We start from the raw sequence: 10037 nt of genomic DNA, 5'->3' as shown, positions 1-10037 counted from the left end.
TAGGAGTATCGGCAAATTGGTCTTTCATAACAAGATTTAGCAAGGCAGTATTAATATCACAAGATTTCGCACTAGTGGCAGGAGGAGCAATCGGAATGCTGATAAAATCATTGTTGTTGGTATTTTAGAAATCACATAACTTGGTGTTCTCTTGAGTCATGATGACTTCACAACAAGATTGCACTCAAAAACAGATCTGACGATAAAACGACAAATTTTTGTGACGAAGGGGAGAGGAAAATGAGAGGCAAATGGAAAATAATGTAAATTGCGAGGAGATGAGATTTGTGATTATGAACCTGGTTGATGTTAAAGATCCTCCGAGGCAACGACGCCAGAAATTCCTTTTGATGTCTACTAGAACTACGTCGGTATTTCAGCAAAGAGGAAGGGATGATGCAGTATAGCGACGGTAGGTATTTACCTCAGTGATGAGACCAAGGTTATCGAACCAGTAGGAGAACCTCCTCACACCACGTAAACAACACCTGCACACAAATAACAAATACACGCAACTCGATGTGTTAAAGGGGTTGTTAATCCCTTTCGGGTACGTTGCCTCAAGTTAGGCAAATAATGTGAGGTAAAAGTGCTAGATAGGATAAATAGATCACGGAAGAAATAAATTTCAGAAGATATTTTTGATTTTTTGGTTTAATTGATCTGAAAATAAAAGCAAAGGAAAATGGATCGCACTGGAAAATATGATGAAAAGAGACCTGGGGGTCGTAGGTTTCACTAGTGGCTTCTCTCGAGAATAATAGCAAACGATGCGAAAACAATTATTGTTGGGAAATTTATAGGACTTCAAATAATCATGACGATATCCAGGCAATAATCATTATATAGGCATCATGTCCATGATTAGTGGACCGCCTCCTACCTGCATCTACTACTATTACTCCACACATCGACCGCTATCCATCATGCATCTAGTGTATTAAGGTCATGAAAAAACGGAGTAATGTAATAGAACAATGACATGATGTAGACAAGATCTATTTATGTAGAATTAGACCCCATATTGTTATCCTTAATAGCAATGATACATACGTGTCGTTTCCCTTTCTGTCACTGGGATCAAGCACCGTAAGATCAAAAAGCACCTCTTTCTATTGCAAGATAAATAGATCAAGTTGGCCAAACAAAACCCAAATAATGGAGAAGAAATACGAGGCTATAATCAATCACGCATATAAGAGATAAAAGAAGACTCAAATAACTTTCATGGATAAAAGCATAGATCTGATCATAAAGTCAAAGTTGATCGGATCCCAACAAACACACCGCAAAAAGACTTACATCATATGGATCTCCAAGAGACCATTGTATTGATAATCAAGAGAGAGAGAGAGGAAGCCATCTAGCTACTAACTACGGACCCCTAGGTCTACAAAGAACTACTCACGCATCATCGGAGAGGCACCAATGGACATGATGAACCCCTCTGTGATGGTGTCTAGATTGGATCTGGTGTTTCTGGACTCTGTGGCAGGTGGAATTGATTTTTGTTCCCCTCCTTAGGGTTTCTGGAATATTAGGGTATTAATTGAGCAAAGAGGCGGCGCGGCAGGCCAACGAGGAGGGCACAACCCACCGGGGCGCGCCTGGGCCCCCGGGCGCGTCCTGGTGGGTTGTGCTCCCATCGGAGCTCCCCTCAGGTGCGTTCCTGGCCCACTGGATGTCTTCTAGCCCAAAAAAAAGCTACAAAATGATTCGATGCATATGGACTCCGTTTGATATTGACTTCCTGTGATGAAAATGTTGGGGAACGTCGCATGGGAAACAAAAATTTTCCTACGCGCACGAAGACCTATCATGGTGATGTCCATCTACGAGAGGGGATGAGTGATCTACGTACCATTGTAGACCGTACAACAGAAGCGTTTGAGAACGCGTTTGATGTAGTGGAACGTCCTCACGTCCCTCGATCCGCCCCGCAAACAATCCCGCGATCAGTCCCACGATCTAGCACCGAACGGACGGCACCTCCGCGTTCAGCACACGTACAGCTCGACGATGATCTCGGCCTTCTTGATCCAGAAAGAGATACGGAGAGGTAGAAGAGTTCTCCGGCAGAGTGACGGTGCTCCGGAGGTTGGTGATGACCTTGTCTCAGCAGGGCTCCGCCCGAGCTCCGCAGAAACGCGATCTAGAGGAAAAACTGTGGAGGTATGTGGTCGGGCTGCCGTGGAAAAGTCGTCTCAAATCAGCCCTAAAACCTCCGTATATATAGGTGGGAGGGAGGGGACCTTGCCTTGGGGCTCAAGGAGCCCCAAGGGGGTCGGCCGAGTCCAAGGGGGAGAACTCTCCCCCCCCCCCCCCAAACCGAGTTGGACTAGGTTTGGTGGGAGGGAGTCCCCCTTCCTTCCCACCTCCTCCTTTTTTTTCTTTCTCTCTTGATTTTATTCTCCTTGGCGCATAGAGCCTTTTGGGCTGTCCCACCAGCCCACTAAGGGCTGGTCTGCCACCATCAAGGCCTATGGGCTCCCCCGGGGTGGGTTGCCCCCCCGGTGAACTCCCGGAACCCATTCGTCATTCCCGGTACATTCCCGGTAACTCCGAAAACCTTCCGGTAATCAAATGAGCTCATCCTATATATCAATCTTCGTTTTCCGGACCATTCTGGAAACCCTCGTGACGTCCGTGATCTCATCCGGGACTCCGAACAACATTCGGTAACCAACCATATAACTCAAATACGCATAAAACAACGTCGAACCTTAAGTGTGCAGACCCTGCGGGTTCGAGAACTATGTAGACATGACCCGAGAGACTCCTCGGTCAATATCCAATAGCGGGACCTGGATGCCCATATTGGATCCCACATATTCTACGAAGATCTTATCGTTTGAACCTCAGTGTCAAGGATTCATATAATCCCGTATGTCATTCCCTTTGTCCTTCGGTATGTTACTTGCCCGAGATTCGATCGTCAGTATCCGCATACCTATTTCAATCTCGTTTACCGGCAAGTCTCTTTACTCGTTCCGTAATACAAGATCCCGCAACTTACACTAAGTTACATTGCTTGCAAGGCTTGTGTATGATGTTGTATTACCGAGTGGGCCCCGAGATACCTCTCCGTCACACGGAGTGACAAATCCCAGTCTTGATCCATACTAACTCAACTAACACCTTCGGAGATACCTGTAGAGCACCTTTATAGTCACCCAGTTACGTTGCGATGTTTGATACACACAAAGCATTCCTCCGGTGTCAGTGAGTTATATGATCTCATGGTTATAGGAACAAATACTTGACACGCAGAAAACAGTAGCAACAAAATGACACGATCAACATGCTACGTCTATTAGTTTGGGTCTAGTCCATCACGTGATTCTCCTAATGACGTGATCCAGTTATCAAGCAACAACACCTTGTTCATAATCAGAAGACACTGACTATCATCGATCAACTGGCTAGCCAACTAGAGGCATGCTAGGGACGGTGTTTTGTCTATGTATCCACACATGTAAATGAGTCTTCATTCAATACAATTATAGCATGGATAATAAACAATTATCTTGATACAGGAATTATAATAATAACTATATTTATTATTGCCTCTAGGGCATAATTCCAACAGTCTCCCACTTGCACTAGAGTCAATATTTAGCCCTCACATCACCATGTGAATTACATTGTAATAAATCTAACACCCATACAGTTCTGGTGTCGATTATGTTTTGGCCGTGGAAGAGGTTTAGTCAGCGGGTCTGCTACATTCAGATCTGTGTGCACTTTGCATATATTTACGTCCTCTTCCTCGACGTAGTCGCGGATGAGGTTGAAGCGTCGTTTGATGTGTCTGGTCTTCTTGTGAAACCGTGGTTCCTTTGCTAAGGCAATGGCACCCGTGTTGTCACAGAACAAGGTTATTGGATTCAGTGCGCTTGGCACCACTCCAAGATCCGTCATGAACTGCTTCATCCATACACCCTCCTTAGCCGCCTCCGAGGCAGCCATGTACTCCGCTTCACATGTAGAATCTGCTATGACACTTTGCTTGGAACTGCACCAGCTTACTGCACCCCCATTAAGAATAAATACGTATATGGTTTGCGACTTAGAGTCGTCCGGATCTGTGTCAAAGCTTGCATCGACGTAACCTTTTACGGCGAGCTCTTCGTCACCTCCATATACGAGAAACATCTCCTTAGTACTTTTCAGGTACTTCAGGATATTCTTGACCGCTGTCGAGTGATCCACTCCTGGATTACTCTGGAACCTACCTGCCATACTTATGGCCAGGCTAACATCCGGTCTAGTGCACAGCATCACATACATGATAGAACCTATGGCTGAAGCATAGGGGACGGAGCGCATATGCTCTTTATCTTCATCAGTTGCTGGGCACTGAGTCTTACTCAATCTTGTACCTTGTAAAACTGGCAAGAACCCTTTCTTGGACTGTTCCATTTTGAACATCTTCAAAACTTTATCAAGGTATGTGCTTTGTGAAAGTCCTATCAGACGTTTTGATCTATCCCTATAGATCTTAATGCCTAGAATGTAAGCAGCTTCTCCTAGGTCCTTCATAGAGAAACTTTTATTCAAGTAACCTTTTATGCTCTCCAAAAGCTCTACGTTGTTTCCAATCAGTAATATGTCATCCACATATAATATTAGAAACGCCACAGAGCTCCCACTCACTTTCTTGTAAATACAAGATTCTCCAACCACTTGTATAAACCAAAATGCTTTGATCACCTCATCAAAGCGTTTGTTCCAACTCCGAGATGCTTGCACCAGTCCATAAATGGATCGCTGGAGCTTGCACACCTTGTTAGCATTCTTAGGATCGACAAAACCTTCGGTTTGCATCATATACAACTCTTCCTTAAGGAAACTGTTAAGGAAGGCCATTTTGACATCCATCTGCCAGATTTCATAATCGAAAAATGCAGCTATTGCTAACATGATTCTAACGGACTTAAGCATCGCTACGGGTGAGAAAGTCTCATCGTAGTCAACTCCTGGAACTTGTGAAAAACCCTTTGCCACAAGTCGAGCTTTATAAACGGTCACATTGCCGTCAGCGTCCGTCTTCTTCTTAAAGATCCATTTGTTCTGAATAGCCTTGCGGCCCTCAGGTAGTATTTCCAAAGTCCACACTTTGTTCTCATACATGGATCCTATCTCGGATTTCATGGCTTCTAGCCATCTGTTGGAATCTGGCCCCACCATTGCTTCTTCATAATTTGCAGGTTCATTGTTGTCTAACAACATGATTGACAAGATGGGATTACCGTACCACTCTGGAGCAGCACGTGATCTCGTCGACCTGCGTGGTTCAACAGAAAATTGAACTGGAGTTTCATGATCATCATCATTAACTTCCTCCTCAACTGGCGTCACAATGATAGAGGTTTCCTCCTGCCCTGCGCCACCATCCAGAGGGATGAGAGGTTCGACAACCTCGTCAAGTTCTATCTTCCTCCCACTCAACTCTCTCGAGAGAAACTCCTTCTTGAGAAAAGCTCCGTTTTTAGCAACAAACACTTTGCCCTCGGATTTGAGATAGAAGGTGTACCCAATTGTCTCTTTTCGGTAACCTATGACGACGCACCTTTCCGCTTTGGGTTCCAGCTTTTCAGGCTGAAGCTTTTTGACATAAGCATCACATGCCTAAACTTTAAGAAACGACAACTTTGGCCTTTTACCATACCACGGTTCGTATGGTGTCGTCTCAACGGATTTTGATGGTGCCCTATTTAAAGTGAATGCAGCTGTTTCTAATGGATAACCCCAAAACGATAACGGCAAATCAGTAAGAGACATCATAGATCGCACCATCTCTAATAAAGTACGATTATGACGTTCGGACACACCATTACGCTGTGTTGTTCCAGGTGGTGTCAACTGTGAAACAATTCCACATTGTCTTAAGTGATCACCAAACTCGAAACTCAGATATTCACCCCCACGATCAGACCATAGGAACTTGATCTTCTTGTTACGATGATTTTCCACTTCACTCTGAAATTGCTTGAACTTTTCAAATGTTTCAGACTTGTGCTTCATCAAGTAGACATAACCATATCTACTTAAATCGTCAGTGAAGGTGAGAAAATAACGATATCCGCCGCGTGCCTCCACGCTCATCGGACCACACACATCGGTATGTATGATTTCCAACAAGTCACTTGCACGCTCCATTGTTCCTGAGAACGGAGTCTTAGTCATCTTGCCCATGAGGCATGGTTCGCACATGTCAAGTGAATCAAAGTCAAGTGACTCCAAAAGTCCATCAGCATGGAGTTTCTTCCTGCGCTTTGCACCAATATGACCTAAGAGGCAGTGCCACAAAAATATGGCGCTATCATTGTTAACTCTAACTCTTTTGGTCTCAATGTTATGTATATGCGTATCGCTATCAAGATTCAATATGAACAATCCTCTCACATTCGGTGCATGACCATAAAAGATGTTACTCATAGAAATAGAACAACCATTATTCTCTGACTTAAAAGAGTAACCGTCTCGCAATAAACAAGATCCAGAGATAATGTTCATGCTCAACGCAGGCACTAAATAACAATGATTTAAGTTCATCACTAATCCTGACGGTAACTGAAGTGACACTGTGCCGACGGCGATTGCATCAACCTTGGAACCATTTCCTACGCGCATCGTCACTTCATCTTTCGCCAGCCTTTGCCTATTCCGCAGTTCCTGTTTCGAGTTGCAAATATGAGAAACAGAACCGGTATCGAATACCCAGGCACTACTACGAGAGCCGGTTAAGTACACATCAATAACATGTATATCAAATATACCTGATTTTTCTTTGCCCGCCTTCTTAGCTGCCAGATACTTGGGGCAATTGCGCTTCCAGTGACCCATACCCTTGCAATAGTAACACTCCGTTTCCGGCTTAGGTCCTGCTTTGGGTTTCTTCGTCGGATTGGCAACAGGCTTGCCGCTCTTCTTCGAATTGCCCTTCTTGCCTTTGCCGTTTCTCTTGAAACTAGTGGTCTTATTCACCATCAACACTTGATGCCCTTTACGGAGTTCAGACTCTGCGACTTTCAGCATCGCAAACAACTCGCCGGGAGACTTGTTTATCCCTTGCATGTTGTAGTTCAACACAAAGCCTTTATAGCTTGGCGGCAGTGATTGAAGGATTCTGTCAGTGATAGCCTCTTGCGGGAGTTCAATCCCCAGCTCAGCTAGACGGTTTGAGTAACCAGACATTTTGAGCACATGTTCACTGACAGATGAGTTTTCCTCCATCTTGCAAGCATAGAATTTATCGGAGGTCTCATACCTCTCGATCCGGGCGTTCTTCTGAAAGATAAACTCCAACTCCTGGAACATCTCAAATGCTCCATGACGCTCAAAGCGACGTTGAAGTCCCGGTTCTAAGCCATACAAGACTGCACATTGAACTATTGAGTAGTCCTCCTTACGTGCTAACCAAGCGTTCTTAACATCCTGATCAGCCGTAGCGGGTGGTTCATCTCCTAACGCAGCATTAAGGACATAATCCTTCTTCCCAGCTTGTAAGATTAGCTTAAGATTACGCGCCCAGTCTACAAAGTTGCTTCCATCATCTTTCAACTTAGCTTTCTCTAGGAACGTATTAAAATTCAGGATGACTGTCGCGTGAGCCATGATCTACAACACAAATATATTCAAAGTGGACTTAGACTATGTTCAAGATAATTAGAGTTTAACTTAATCAAATTATACGCTAAACTCCCACTCAAAAAGTACATCTCTCTAGTCATTTGAGTGGTTCATGATCCACTTACACTAGCTCAAGTCCGATCATCACGTGAGTTGAGTATAGTTTCAGTGGTAAGCATCCCTATGCTAATCATATCATCTATATGATTCATGATCGACCTTTCGGTCTCATGTGTTCCGAGGCCATGTCTGCACATGCTAGGCTCGTCAAGCTTAACCCGAGTGTTCCGCGTGCGCAACTGTTTTGCACCCGTTGTATGTGAACGTTGAGTCTATCACACCCGATCATCACGTGGTGTCTCGAAACGACGAACTGTAGCAACAGTGCACAGTTGGGGAGAACACAATTTCGTCTTGAAATTTTAGTGAGAGATCACCTCATAATGCTACCGTCGTTCTAAGCAAAATAAGGTGCATAAAAGGATTAACATCACATGCAATTCATAAGTGACATGATATGGCCATCATCACGTGCTTCTTGATCTCCATCACCAAAGCACCGACACGATCTTCTTGTCACCGGCGCCACACCATGATCATCCATCAACGTGTTGCCATCGGGGTTGTCGTGCTACTCATGCTATTACTACTAAAGCTACATCCTAGCAAAATAGTAAACGCATCTGCAAGCACAAACGTTAGTATAAAGACAACCCTATGGCTCCTGCCGGTTGCCGTACCATCGACGTGCAAGTCGATATTTCTATTACAACATGATCATCTCATACATCCAATATATCGCATCACATCGTTGGCCATATCACATCACAAGCATACCCTGCAAAAACAAGTTAGACGTCCTCTAATTTTGTTGTTGCATGTTTTACGTGGTGACCAAGGGTATCTAGTAGGATCGCATCTTACTTACGCAAACACCACAACGGAGATATATGAGTTTCTATTTAACCTCATCCAAGGACCTCCTCGGTCAAATCCGATTCAACTAAAGTTGGAGAAACCGACACTTGCCAGTCATCTTTGAGCAAATGGGGTTAGTCGTAACGATGAAACCAGTCTCTCGTAAGCGTACGAGTAATGTCGGTCCAAGCCGCTTCAATCCAACAATACCGTAGAATCAAGAAAAGACTAAGGAGGGCAGCAAAACGCACATCACCGCCCACAAAAACTTTTGTGATCTACTCAAGAAGACATCTACGCATGAACCTAGCTCATGATGCCACTGTTGGGGAACGTCGCATGGGAAACAAAAATTTTCCTACTCGCACGAAGACCTATCATGGTGATGTCCATCTACGAGAGGGGATGAGTGATCTACGTACCCATGTAGACCGTACAGCAGAAGCGTTAGAGAACGCGGTTGATGTAGTGGAACGTCCTCACGTCCCTCGATCCGCCCCGCGAACAATCCCGCGATCAGTCCCACGATCTAGCACCGAACGGACGGCACCTCCGCGTTCAGCACACGTACAGCTCGACGATGATCTCGGCCTTCTTGATCCAGCAGGAGAGACGGAGAGGTAGAAGAGTTCTCCGGCAGCGTGAGGATGCTCCGAAGGTTGGTGATGACCTTGTCTCAGCAGGGCTCCGCCTGAGCTCCGCAGAAACACGATCTAGAGGAAAAACTGTGGAGGTATGTGGTCGGGCTGCCGTGGAAAAGTCGTCTCAAATCAGCCCTAAAACATCCGTATATATAGGTGGGAGGGAGGGGACCTTGCCTTGGGGCTCAAGGAGCCCCAAGGGGGTCGGCCGAGTCCAAGGGGGAGGACTCTCCCCCCCAAACCGAGTTGGACTAGGTTTGGTGGGAGGGAGTCCCCCTTCCTTCCCACCTCCTCCTTTTTCTTTTCTTTCTCTCTTGATTTTCTTCTCCTTGGCGCATAGACCCTTTTGGGCTGTCCCACCAGCCCACTAAGGGCTGGTGTGCCACCCTCAAGGCCTATGGGCTTCCCCGAGGTGGGTTGCCCCCCCCCGGTGAACTCCCGGAACCCATTCGTCATTCCCGGTACATTCCCGGTAACTCCGAAAACCTTCCGGTAATCAAATGAGGTCATCCTATATATCAATCTTCGTTTCCGGACCATTCCGGAAACCCTCGTGACATCCGTGATCTCATCCGGGACTCCGAACAACATTCGATAACCAACCATATAACTCAAATACGCATAAAACAACGTCGAACCTTAAGTGTGCAGACCCTGCGGGTTCGAGAACTATGTAGACATGACCCGAGAGACTCCTCGGTCAATATCCAATAGCGGGACCTGGATGCCCATATTGGATCCCACATATTCTACGAAGATCTTATCGTTTGAACCTCAGTGTCAAGGATTCATATAATCCCGTATGTCATTCCCTTTGTCCTTCGGTATGTTACTTGCCCGAGA

Source organism: Hordeum vulgare, chromosome 1H, assembly GCF_904849725.1.
Source record: "Hordeum vulgare subsp. vulgare chromosome 1H, MorexV3_pseudomolecules_assembly, whole genome shotgun sequence".
Lineage (NCBI taxonomy): Eukaryota > Viridiplantae > Streptophyta > Magnoliopsida > Poales > Poaceae > Hordeum > Hordeum vulgare.
This window is presented reverse-complemented; position numbering follows the sequence as displayed.